Raw genomic sequence first — 14,007 nt, 5'->3', positions numbered from 1 at the left:
GAGATGAAAAAAAAAATGTGCAAAATGATGTAAAAATAAACTTTAAAAAAAAAAAAAAGAAAATAAACAGTGGAGTGTTAGAGCTGACTCCAACAATGTTGATCCTTACAATTGAGTACAAATGGACTGAATACTCCAAGTAAAGTAAGACTGTCAGATTGGATTTAAAGACATCCAGCTATCTTCTGCTTCAAAGAGATAGGATTTTAAAATATAATGCTCACTACTAAAAACATTGTGACACTAATATTAGATAACATAAAACTCTAGGTCAGGACTTTTCAGTACTACTGGCATTTTGGTAGGATAATTCTTTATTGTGAGCATTGCAGGATGCTTAGCTGCATGTCTGGTGTGTACTTAGTAGATGAAAAGTAGCAAGCCCCTCCCTAAATTGTGACAGTCAAAAAGGTCTCTGGACATTATCAAATGTCCAAAGTTGAGAAGCACTGTTATAGTTCAAGAGAGAGAATTCATGATGATTTTTTATTTAATTAAAATTAAAAAAAATTATTTTTCATAAAAGAACTGGGGTATAGGCCAGAAGTGAGGATTCACCAGAGACAGAGTGGGGAGCAGACAGGCAAGTTTCTGTAATGCACTACTAAGGAGAGCAGCAGGCAAAGCAGGAGAGGTCTGCTGGGCCATGTGGGTCAGCTCCCTTGCCGGGGATTGAACTCAGGCTATATTAGTAATAGTGTTGAGATGTAACTCCTAGGTAACCAGGGAGGCCTCTATTTCACAGTGTTAAGTGTCAATTCCAAAGGAAGACAAAATCCTACATTTAAGCATTATTGTCTTCCAATAGAAGCATTTAAGGTTATGCGCTTTTCCTTTATGCATTGCTTTATATAAGTTTTCTTGTGATACTTCTTTGATTCATGGGTTGCTTAATATTTCATTGCTGAATTCCAAAATATTTGGTGGCTTTCTATTTTTCTGTTCTTTATTTCTGTAACAAAATTTAGTAATCATATAGAAAACATGAATAGGTTAATTCACAAAATTTAGCTACCTGCATAGATAGAACACTATTATCAAAAAGTTGCGGATATATATTTTCTTTCCAAATGAAAGTGGAACATTTATCAAAATGGAGTATTTGCTGTACCATAAAACACATCTTAATAAATAAGTAAAAACAAACAAGTTCATGCAGTATCTGTTCTTTGGCCTTAAGGAAAATAAGTAGAAATTTCAAAAGAGTAAAGGACAAAAAAATTCTCAAAACTGCATTAGATAAAATTTAACACCAATTCACTAAACTAGGAACAGAAACTTTCTTAACTATAAAAGGTGTTAAAAAACCCCTACAAGACCTGAAGCTAATGGCAAACATTACTATTAATGATTAAATAGTGAAAGTATTTCCTGACAACAGGCAAGAGGCAAGGATGTTTTCTATTGCCACTTTTATACAGCACTGTATTGGAATTCCTAGCCAGTATAATGAAACAAGACTTAAGTATTGTGTAAAGAGAAACAAAATAGGTTTTGTTTGTAAATGACAGGGTTGTGCACATAAAACTTCCAAAAGAATCTATAAATGAACAATTAGAATTAGAAACAGTTAATTTACAAAGGCTCCTATACACAACAGTCAATATTTATAAATTGATTCTATTTATATATATCAGGTACACCAAATTAGAAACTGAAATTTCACAAAGATGCAATTATACTAGCATCAAAAATATCAGTCAAGAGAAAAAAAACATAATAAATGTTAGACCTCTGCATAGAAAACTATAAAGTATTACTGACAAAATTTAGAGAATTAAATAAATGGAGGATTAATAACATGTTTATAAATTAGAAGGCTCAATATTGAAAATAGGCCAATTTTCCCCAAGTTGAACTACAGCTCCAATGACATCTTAAAAAAATCCACCTTTTGGCCCTCCCTGGTGGCGCAGTGGGTTAAAACACAACACTAAGAAGCTAAAGCCACTTCTGCATGAGTTCGATTCCCGCCTGCCCCGGAGGAGACCACATGGTGTGGCAGACCTCTCCTGACCTGCCCGCTGCTCCCCTCAGCAGTGTACTTCGTGATCTGCCTGTTCTGCTTCCCACTCTGTCTCTGGAGAATCCTCTCGCCGGCCCTGCACCTCTGGCCTGTACCCCAGTTCTGTATGAATAAATAAATAAATCTTTAAAAAAAAAACAAACCCACCTTTTTTGGATAGAATTGCCAAATTGATTCTAAAATTTATATGTGAATGCAAAAGATTAGGAGTAGTAGAAAAATTAATATTCAACATCATTTATAACTAGGGAAATGCAAATCAAAAACACAAGAGATACCACCTCAAACCAGTGCCACCTCAAACCAGTGAGAAAGGCACATGTTAAAAAAAAATGAAAAAAAAACCTTGGGTTTCAGCATAATTGGTAAGACAAAATTAAAAATGGCTATTAGAAAAAAAGAAAAAAGAAAACAAAACAAAAACCAAAAAGCCAGGAAACAACAAATGTTGATGAGGATGTGGAGAAAAGGAACTCTCCTGCACTGCTGGTGAGAATGCAAACTAGTTCAACCACTATGAAAAGCTGTGTGGAGTTTCCTCATATTAAAAAAAATACTCCATACTAAAAATTGGAGCAACCATGTGACCCTATAATTCTATTCCTAGGAATTTACCCAAAGGACACAAAACATTAATTCAAAAGGATAGCTGCACCCCTATGTTTACTGCAGCACTATTTATAATAGGTAAAATATGGAAACAACACAAATGTCCAAAAATAGACGACTGCATTAAGAAGATGTAGCATATACACACAATGGAATACTATTCAGCAATCAAACATATACTCATGCCATTTGAGGCAACATGGGTGGAGGTGGAAAAGATTATGCTCAGTGAGTAAGGCAGAAAGAAAAAGGAACATGTTGGATGATTTCACTTGTAGGAGGAATATAGGGGAACCAGATAAGAGATCAGGAAAAAAAGATAATTATAATGAATAAAAATAATTGGCAGGAACCTATAAATCAGAGATCTGCAGGGGAGGGAGAGGAATCAAAACAGGGGACAGAAGAGCACAAGGCACTATGGTGATGTTTCATGTGTGAATTGGTGGTAAGAATTTTATAGGGAGTACTCCTGAGAGTTGAAAGCATACAAAAGAAGGTATAAAATGAACTATAATATAAATAAATATCGCTGGCTTTCTGATTTATGACAAAACTGCCATAGCAGAGCAGCACCAAAGGTTTTTTTTTTTTTTTCAATAAATGATGATAGATCAATTGGAGGTGACTAGGGGAGAAAAAAAAAACTCGTTATCCCCTTGAATGCCTCAGATCTATCATCAGCTTGCAAGATTTGTCTTTGTCTGACCTTTTGTTTCTTTATATTCCACATATAAGTGAAACCATCTGCTATTTTTCTTTCTCCTTTTGACTTATTTCACTTAGTATAATCCCTTCCAGCCCCATCCATATTGCTTCAAATGGCATGATTTATCCTTTTGATGGCTGAATAGTATTCCACTCCATACATGTATTACATCTTGATCCACTGATCTGTTCTGGGGCATTTAGGTTGTTTCCATATCTTGGGTATTGTGAATAGTGCTGCAATAAACATCAGAGTGCAATTTTCCTTTTAAATCAGTGTTTTTATGTTCTTTATGTAAATGACTAGGAGTGGAATTGCTGGGTCATACGGCAGATCCATGTTTAGTGGTTTGAGGAACCTCCACAAAGCTTCTCATAGGCAATGCACCAGTTTACATTCCCATCAACACATGATAACTAGTAGAGTTTCAATGACAAAGGATTGTTTAAAGACTCTCGAGACCAAAAACACTTCTCTTGGAATTAACAAACTTAATTACCAAGGCCCTAATTGAACTGGTAAAGCTTTTCTTATGTTTGGATTTGAAATAAAAGAAAAGTACCTCTAGTCTGGCATCTTTCGGGGCAAAAACAAAAGAGATATGTGGGCGAGTCTGTGGGAAGAGACCAGGGAACAATAGATGGAGGGTTGAGAAAGATCAAGAGGGCAGAAGGAATTAGAGCCCCATTGGAGAGAGAAGAGAATGCCAGAAGCTGAGAGTTAAGAGACAGCCACGGAACCTGGAGTGAATTGGTATTTGTTCATTTGGATATGTAAAGCACCTAAGGGAGAGGAAAACAGGTGCAATATGAATGCATTAATGGAATGAAAAATGAGGCTTGACCTATGAATAAATATTCGGAATAAAAGCATTTTAAAATGTATCTTGGTTTTAGGGCACTTACTCTGTCTGGCAGCTAATTCAAAGTTTTCATGGTTGCACACACTCACCTGGTTTGTCAGCTTCCCGTGGGCCTGAGACACACTCACCGAGGGTCCTGTAGTCTATGCGCCGCTACCGCCTGCTCCCCTTTCTCCTGATTTCTGCTAAAACAAGATCCCTTATTATATGGAAGCAGACAGTCTGTGACCCTAGAAATCATGACGTAGACCTAAAGTTGTCAGAAGCCCTAGAGGCCTATGGGTCAGTTGATGCATCTCTTCCAGAAAAATTCTTGGTGGTACCTGCAGTTGGTAAAAGATTTTGCCTCCATCCTGTGATCAAAATCTTACCCATGCCTTCGCCCCTCTGGTTTTTAAAAAGAAATCAATCTTTAAAAAAAGGAATGTTTGAGGGTCTTTCCCCCTTAGCGATGTGCCTTGTGGCAGGTTGAGCCGCATAAAAACAGGCTTTTGAAATAATTTCCTTCACCTGAGGATGCTTAGGGGCTCGGGAGGCTGGACCTCACTCCCTGTTGTTTCTCTGGCCTGGACATGAGCACAGAAGTGGCCCTTCCCACAGTTTAAAGCAAAGGCATGTGCCCCTCCTGTGAAATTCGGAACAGTTTTTTTCTGACACAGGGAGACTCTGCTCCTGGGCCCTAAATCCCTCCGTCAGACAGCAGGCTTTCCCTGCTGGCCTAGGATCTCCTTGTCTATCTACAGGGATGCAGTGGCTGCCTCTCCTCTGCTTTGTCCAGTCTTGACTTGCCCTGCACTTACCTCTGAGGTGCTGGTCCCCCTCAGTCTCTGCAGAAAGCAAAGGGATTGGCATTTAGCTCTTGGGGTTCTATGAGAGTCCAAGATGGTAGGTAGATTTTATATCATAGAACTACATTCAGATGTCATCATTTTCTTCAAGTTGCAGAGGGCGAAAGCAGCAGGTATGAAGAGACAGACCTAGGATCTGATGGGGGGTGGGCACAGAGTAAGAGGGCATGCGTGCGCTTCCATGCTGAGTCTCTCCCTCCTGGTCGCTTGTGAAAAATTACCCCATATCTTTCACTTTTCTTGAATACCCTTATTTTCTTAGATTGGCTTTCAAGAAAATTTCAATTGTACAAGGTTATGATTGACTGAATTTCCTTTGGTATAGTTGTCCTTTGGAAAAAGAATCTTTTATAGTAGAGAAGAGCCTGTGTTTCTCCCATGATCTCAAAATTTCAGGATTTCAGAAGTGGCAAAGCGCTTATTGAATTCCCACCATGATTTGGAACAGGATCAGCTGCCGACCTGGGAAGGACGGGGGACAGGCAGTTTGGGGGTCAGGGGTTGTTAAAATGAGGTGAGTGTAAAGATGCGGTGTTTGTTTTTGTACTCTAGGAGTAAGTCTTTTAATGGTAATGCCTTGAAGATTTTGTTTATAATTTTGATTTTCCTCCCTGCTGTTAACTTAGAAATATCTTTTGCTAATAATTGCAACAGTAATAGTCAATGCATATATAAAGTCATTTATGTTTACGTAGTTCCTCTACGAAGTAGGAGCTATTATTAGCCCTGTCTCATAGAAGAGGAAGCTGAATTACAGAGTTACGTGACCTACCGAGGGCTCCCTATGGTGAATGATAGAGTTGGGATTTGAACCCTGTACTTAATTACTATACTGACTCGTCAAGGAAAAGTCCCGAGTTTATCTTGATAAATTACAGGCCTATGGGGTAAAGATAAGCACAGATTTTGGAGAATATGACAGCATTTAACTCCTGTATTTTAACTCCTGATCGACTAAATCGGTCCCTGGATTAAACTGTGAGAGTTTATTATGCCAGACATTGAGTCTGTATGGGGAGTTCAGAGATGAGTAAGAGAGGGAGCTCACTGTCTGGTGAGAGAAGACATATGTTTACAATTATTTACTAAATAGCAGTATACATGTGATTGTGTGGAGATAAGAATAGCATGCATTTGAATCATCAAGGAAAAACAAAGGAAATCAGGGGAAGATTACAGAGTTGACATTTAAGTAAGGTCTAGTAAGAAAACAAAACAGAACAAAAACAATTACTCAAGAGATACATCCTACTGTATAAAAATGCAAGCTATATAAAGTGAACAGAATAATAAGGGAAAACTACCCCCAGAGATAGCTAGTAAATGTTTCCTATGTGTTCTTTCAGAAATATTTCTACAGATTTACATAGACACACATTTATACGAATTCAGAATTAGGACTAAAACAAAATGGGTATATACACTATTCTGTACATTGTCCCCCAACTTACATATAATATCTTCTAGTTTTTCCATGTCATATTGTACAGGTCCAATTCATTCTTTTCATTAATGTAACAGAGCAGTTAATTTCCATGCTACTGATGGGGATTTGGGTTATTTCCTTTTTTGGTTACCTTAAAAATGCTGCCAAGGACAGTAGGAATATGTGTCATCAACACTATGTGCTTAACATGTACATTTTGTCACTGTATTATTTCTGTAGCCTATATACTGCTTCAAAATCTGACATACTGACAAGTTGGAGCTAATGAAGCTGTTCCAGCTAACATTCCTGCTACCAGCACCGGGGGCCCATTTACTCACACTTACTGGTTCATAATGAATGTTGGCCATCTCTTAAAATTTGGCCAATCTAATTGTTAAAAATGATACCTCATCTGTGGTAGCGAGCGAAGCACAATAAACAGATGAAGCAAATAAATAAAAACATTTTTAGACTATACAGCTGGTGAATGACTGCTAGAAGAGAAGGGGAAAGAGAAGTGGGTAAATTGGGTGAAAGGAACCAGTTGCATGGTGAAGTATATAATTTTACTTGCAATGGTCAACTTAATATCGTATATGCATGTTGACTTATGATCATACTATACAGTGTTATAATGCGATTTTCAGTTAAAAATGTCATTCATCTGTGCTCTCCCTGGTGACAAAACCGGTTGAAGTGCAGCACTGCAAAGTTAGCAGCAGTCACTTCCCTGCAAATTCAATACCCAACCAGGGAGCTGACCTACATGGTGCAGCAGACCTCTCCTGTCTTGCCTGCTATTCCCCTCAGCAGTGTACTTCATCTTGAACTGCCTATCCTGCTCCTCACTCTGTCTCTGGCAAATCCTTTCTTGCACCGGTGGCCTGTACCCCAGTTCTGTATGCATAAATAAATAAATCTGTAAAAAAATATAAAATTCATCTATGTCTAGAAAATAACGGTAAGTAGAACAGATAAATCTGCTCTGCAAATAAGAGAGACCACTCCCAAGAGATTTTTCTTTAAATTCTTAATAATAAAGCAAACTTTATACTGTTTTCTTTTATCAAAATATAAAACATCTATGAGGAGTTACTTTTATCCCTGTACATATAATAAAACGATTGTTTATGCTACTCCCTGTCCCTGGCACTCTCTTGGTCTTTCCTACTGACTTTGGGACTATAGATCACTACTAAGTTATTGTTCTTCTATTTTTCATATCTTATCTTTAAAGAAAATCTTTGCTATGTGTATTTGGCTTTGAATCCATGTGTATCTAATCTTTCATTTTTGACTGTGCACAATCTCTACTGCTAGCCTTTTAATATCACAGTTCCCAGTTCTTTATACTGACTGTCACTCATTTAACTATACTTGGTGTTCAGTTACTTCTTTTCAAGAACAGGAAGAGTTTAGTATGTTTTCTGGGCTCCTCAATGACTGAAAATTTTTTCATTCCCTTAACACTTGAATGACAACTTTGCCTCAGATGCAAGTCTCCAGACAAGGTCTGGCCTATATCTCTGACTGACAAACTATAGATTGGAGGTTCCCATGTCCCTCTCCTTGGACTTCAGATGTCAGTTAAAAGTCTAGCTTGTTACCTGTGCTTCTGACTGACTGGCTATAAATCAAAACCAATGACCCTCTCCTTGAGTTTGATTAATTTCCTAGATTGACTCAGAACATTTCACTTACCAGATCACTGGTTTCTCAAAAAAAAAAAAAAAAAAAAAAAAAAGATTTAACTCAGGAACAGCCAGATAGAAGAATAGAATAGATGAGATACATAGGGCAAGATATGGGGAAGGGTGCTGAGCTTCCCTGGCTGTTCAGGCACAATCCTCCCCCTCAACCTCCACACATTCACCAACCTGGAAGCTCTTCAATGCCCGTTTCTTTTTTTTTTTTTTTTAATGGAAGCTTTTCTACATAGGGCACACTTGATGAAATCATTGGTCATTGGTGATTGAACACAATCTCTAGCTCCTGTCCTCCCCCTGAGGGTCTTGAGCTGGAATTAGAAATTCCAATCTTCTAATGCCTGGTTGATTCCACTGGCAACCAACCAACCCTTCATGGCTTTCCAAAAGTCACCCCACTAACATAACAAAAGATTCATTTATTTTCCTCAATATGTAGGAAATTCCAGTTGCAGGAATTTTGTGACAGATATGGGAATGGAAACAAAATCTATACACACAAATGAGTGTGTATGTATCTATTTTATTTTTCAAAATTATTCTTTTATTGAGGCAGCATTGATTGATAATATCATATATGATTTATAGACCTCAGATGTACATTAATACACCATACCTACCACCAAAGCACCCATAGTCCGGTACCATAGGACCCCCTTCCTTCTCATCCTCAACTCCACCAAATTGCCTCAATCCTTCAGTCATAGTTCAAGGGTTTGTTTTAGTTTAGTTTTGTCAGTTCCTTTGTTTTGTTTCATTGTAGTTGCACATATGAGTGAATCATTTCATATTTATCCTATCTTTCTCCTTCTGACTTATTTCACTTAGTATAGTCTCTTCAGCTCCATCCATGTTGTCACACATGGCACAAATATATATTTCTTATTACAAATCACAGTATCAACACTGATGTTCTGAAGTATAAAATTATTAAATTATATTAAAAGCATACACAATAAGTACTTATGATCTCCTACTTGTACACTGTACTATTATTTATGCTCTTGAAGTTATTTATATCTACTGGATCTGTACAGTGTAAAAACTACATAATGGTGAGGTATTGAGCATTTCTTCCCAACACTGTTATCAGTGATGTCATTTTGGTAGCTTAAAATGAATCAGGTGGGAGTATTTATACCATAAAAATCAGTAAATTCTAGAAATCAAGGCTTTATCCACCTCCTGGAGAGTCAGTTGTTAAACCTTTACCAGCACACCACTGAGTGAGAGAGACCCATTAGAAAGCTGCTGAAGCAGTTCTGTAGAAAGATAAGTGTTTGACTCTTAGCATTTGGAGTGGAGAGCAGACAGATTTGTGAGACAATTTAGTGTTAGAATCAGTAGAATATAGTAACTGACTGATGTGGAAAAGATGAAGTAAACGAAAGCCTACAATGGAAGTACCTAGCTTGAGGAGCTTTATTTTTCTGATTCCAGTGAAGCTATGGAAGGGTCCACATGGCAGGAAACTGAAGCGGCTTTGGTGAGAACTGAGGCCCTCAGTCCAGAAGTCAACGAATGACCAAATCTTGCCAGCAGCTTTGAACTTGAGGATGGATCCTTCCCCAGCTGAGCCTTCAATTAAGACCCCTGCTGTAGCAGGCCCTTGATAGCAGCTTTCTGTGAGACAATGAAGTCAAGGACCCAACTCTGCCCAAATTCCTGACCCACCCATACCAGGTGGTAAATTTGTTCTGAAGCAATAGGTAATAAAAGCACACTTTTAATTGCTCATTTCGATGAAGCACCTTTCTGCCTTGGGAGTTGAGTTGGCTGCCTGGCCATCAAGTCCATTAGGCAGAGTTCTACAGCTGCAGTGGGGTTTGTCCTTCCCGGTGGCAGGTGAGTGGGCTCAGACTTGGTTAGTCTGCACTCTGCATTTCCTGTGTGCACTGAGGGAAGCCTGGAGGCTCTGGAAGGTGGTCAGCAGTGATAACTGGCAGTTCTGCTCAAGCAAGCAGTCCGTCCTCAATCCAGGATTGGCTAAAGAAGAATTCTTCTGTGGTGAAGGATGATCTTAGGGATGGAATAGATTTCATGTCAGATCTGCTCACTTTCTAGAGGTGAGCAACCCTTAAGAGGAAGATGGCTAATTTTTAACATTAAAAGTTTGACTTGAGGATGCTACTCTTTGACATGCTACCTGCTACTCTTTTTTGTTTTTCAGCAGAAAAGGATTAAAAAAAATAAACTGCATGAAGATTTATTTATTTAAATTATGCAGCATAGAGGAAGACAGAGGGTACACATTTTGAAGTGATGTTGTTTTTAAAAGGAACTCGAAGGGGGTTTGGAAACTCACTGGCAAAAGCGCAGGTCAGCATTTGCTTGTAGTCCCGCAGGCTGAAGAGAACTCCTTGTGTTTTAACTCTGTGCCCCAGACCTGGTGTTAAGAAGGCCCATGACCAGGACAGGAGTCTACTAAAGTACTTATCTTCCCAGACTCCCATTTTAAGAAACAGAAGTGTTATTGCCTATGGGGAAGTTAAATAACAAAATAATGCAATTTATTTTTAAAACCAATTACCAACATTTAGAAAGCTGCCTCTGTCCGATGTCAGGATGAACCCCCTCATTTACAATGACCCTTTAATAACACACTCATTGACTTTTTGTGTGTTTAAAACAGGCTAGTTTTAAATAAGCATTTTTGGGGTAAGATTTATTTACTTATTCAACAAATCTTTACTATATGGCTATTTAGTGTCAAGCACTGTTCTAGGTACGTTTTCATTTCAGTGAGGGACATAGAACAATGCATAGTCAATTACATAATTACATAGTAATATAACCATAATGATATTATTGATAAAATTTAAGTAATATATACCATATGATGTCAATTTTATTGAGTAAAATATTTTTCTGGCACATGGTCAAGTTAATCAACATAGTGGAAATAATTTTACTATATACCCGTTAATAATAAGTATAACTATAGGAACTATAGAACATAGTTGTTAATTGAATTCACAAAATCTAAATTTATTCCTTTTTTGTTATCATGGTGAACTAGTAAAACAATATTACTCTTTAGAAAAACAAAGACTGAGAGATAGTCTCAGACTTTTCTCAAAGTGGGAAAGAGATTAAGAAATTCTAAAGGTAGCTTTGCAAAGATCTTTAGTGTCCTAGGTATATCTTGTATGCTTTCACTTGCCTGTTACAGTAAACATGGCTTAGAGTGTGTTACATAATAAAAAGACAGACAGCCTAGTAGAGCTGGCTCAGTAGCTTGAAATACAAAGGCAATTTTTCCCTCATACCTGTTGCCTTGTAGTTCCAAAATGGCTGACATAGCATCAGCTATTGCACTCACCTTAAGAGCAGAAAGACAGGGGTGGGGAATGGGATGGAAGGAAAATGGGGTGATATCAATACAATATATTTGCTTCTCTGACCAGGAAAGTAAAACTTTCCCAGGATTAGCCTCACCTCAACAAAGTTCCACAACATCTTATTGGCCATGTGGCTACTTTTGGAGAGAGTGGGAAAGTGCATCCTCCATCATTCCATGCTCTGCACTGGAAAGGACTAACACAAGAACTTAGGAATGAATGTTGCATCAGTTAATCAGCAGTTGCCACAGGATCTTTGTGTTAGGGCCATAGATTACTTTGACTTGTTTCCCAGATGTTTGTTATATTCCTTCCTAACTTACTACCATGGTTTCCTCTGATTTAGAGAGAGGCAGACATGGTTTAGTAACAACAGCCTCAGGATGAATTATATATTTATTTTTGGGAGAAATAAATGAATCATAACAATAACATAAAACAAGAAACTTGAAATAAACATAATATTGACAATAGCTTGGCTCCATTCTAGGGGTAGGGAAGACAGTGGATTATAAGAAAGAAAACTAATTACTAGGAAGTGTGGAGATGAGGTAATTTCCTTTAGGACACATCCACATATATGACACAATAGAGGTAACTCAAATAAAACAACAGATTGTCAACGATCTAGACTGATGTGATATAGACTAGAGAATCCAGTATATGGGAACTGTTTACAAGAGTTCCAAGATTGAGGGCTGGAGTGGAGTTTGAGGCTGGTGAAAGTAAAGCAGGAAGTGGGCAGACGCTGTCACCCTTTTGGAGCCTATGGAAAGAAAACCTGTCTGGAGACCAGGCAAATGCGAAAGGCACAAAAGCAAAGGCACCAGGAGGTATGTGGTTCATGCTCCTGCAGTCTCTATTTTTTTCATTTAATTTTCTCCCATTAACAATTCAAATGCCCAAAACTAGATGAGTGGATCAAGAAGATGTGGTCTATATACAAAATAGGATGCTGGTCAGCAGTCAAAAAAGGACAAACTCATGCCATTTATAGCAACATGGATAGAGCTGGAAGGGATCATGCTCAGAGCAATAAAGCAGAATGAACAAGAAAAATGTTGGATGGTTTCACTTATAGGAGCAACATAGGGGAAGCAAATCAGAGATGAGGAGAAAAATAGCAATAATAATAAATAATCAAAAACAAAAATTGGCGGGCAACTATAAATCAGAGACATTCTACCAATGAAGGGGAGGTAGAGGGATCAAAATAGGGGACAGAAGAGCCAACAGGGCTGTGGTGATGGTGCCCATGTGAATTGGTGGTGGGAATTTTACCGGGGCTACACCTGAGAGGAGAAAGCATGTACGCAAACATTGTAAAAAATGAACAATGATGTAAAATATATATGTATAAATGAAGAAAAAAATTCTCTCATTACCATCCCTTCCACTCCCTTAGACCTTTTCTTCCTTCTACCCCCAAATCACAGAAATCCCACTCCATTTATTGATATTCACAAGGATTCTACTTAGCTGAATCATCCACTGTGTAAATGTCCAGTGTCTGTCCTTGCCATTCTGACTTGCTTAACTCTACACAACGACTGTAGATTTTCTTCATTTCACTGTAAGTGACATTTCCTCTTTGCTTATTGTGGCATAGCATGGCCATGCCACATCTTTTGATCCAGTCTTCTGTATTGATGTATGTTTAGTTTGCCTCTGTATCCAAACTATTGTGAGGAGTGCTGCGATAAACATTATAGGCCTGGAGTTGTTGAGTTGATGGTTTCCCATTCCTGGGATAGATGCCCAGGAGTGGAACTGCTGAGTCATATGCTATTTCTATTTTCAGTTTTTAAGGTAAATCCAAATTGTTTTCCAAAATTATACCAGTTAACAGCCCCACCAACGGTGTCACAGGATTTCTCTTTTCAAGCAGACTTTTCAATGCTCGTTTTTTTTGGTCATTTTCACAAGTGTGAGGTGATAGCTCACTGTGGTTTAACCTTACTCCCTTATTAAAAATGTGAACATTTACATATATCTATTAGGCCTCTGAATATCCTTGTTGGTGAATGTCTCCCATCTGCCTTTAGAAATGAGAAAAGTAGAACAACTCCATTATTGTTGTTGGTAGAGTTGGATTCCTGTTGGTTTGCTACATGCTCATTGAACTAAGTTGAAATAAAATGGGTCAAGGCAGGGTCCGGCATGTGGGGATAAGTCACCAGGCTCTGCAGAGAGCATGATCTTTGTTTTACAGTGATTGTATGGTTTCAGCTGAAGTGCCAGTTTGCTCCACCCAGGGAAACACTTTGTGAGAACTGGTGGGAGGAAGCTGAGCTGCTGGACTGACTCCCTATAACTCATGATATGACAGGTGTGAAAAAATAAAAGACCCTTGGACTAAAAGAAAAAAAAAATCTAGCAGATACTTTCTGTCAGACACATTTGAGTATGTGAAGAAATGGCAAAAACCATTGCAAACTGTTTTCATATGCTCACATCCACAGCATTCCCCTTTGGCT

Source organism: Condylura cristata, unplaced genomic scaffold, assembly GCF_000260355.1.
Source record: "Condylura cristata isolate star-nosed mole 26May11 unplaced genomic scaffold, ConCri1.0 scaffold00001, whole genome shotgun sequence".
NCBI lineage: Eukaryota > Metazoa > Chordata > Mammalia > Eulipotyphla > Talpidae > Condylura > Condylura cristata.
The sequence above is the reverse complement of the archived record's forward strand: the minus strand, read 5'-3'. Positions refer to the sequence as shown.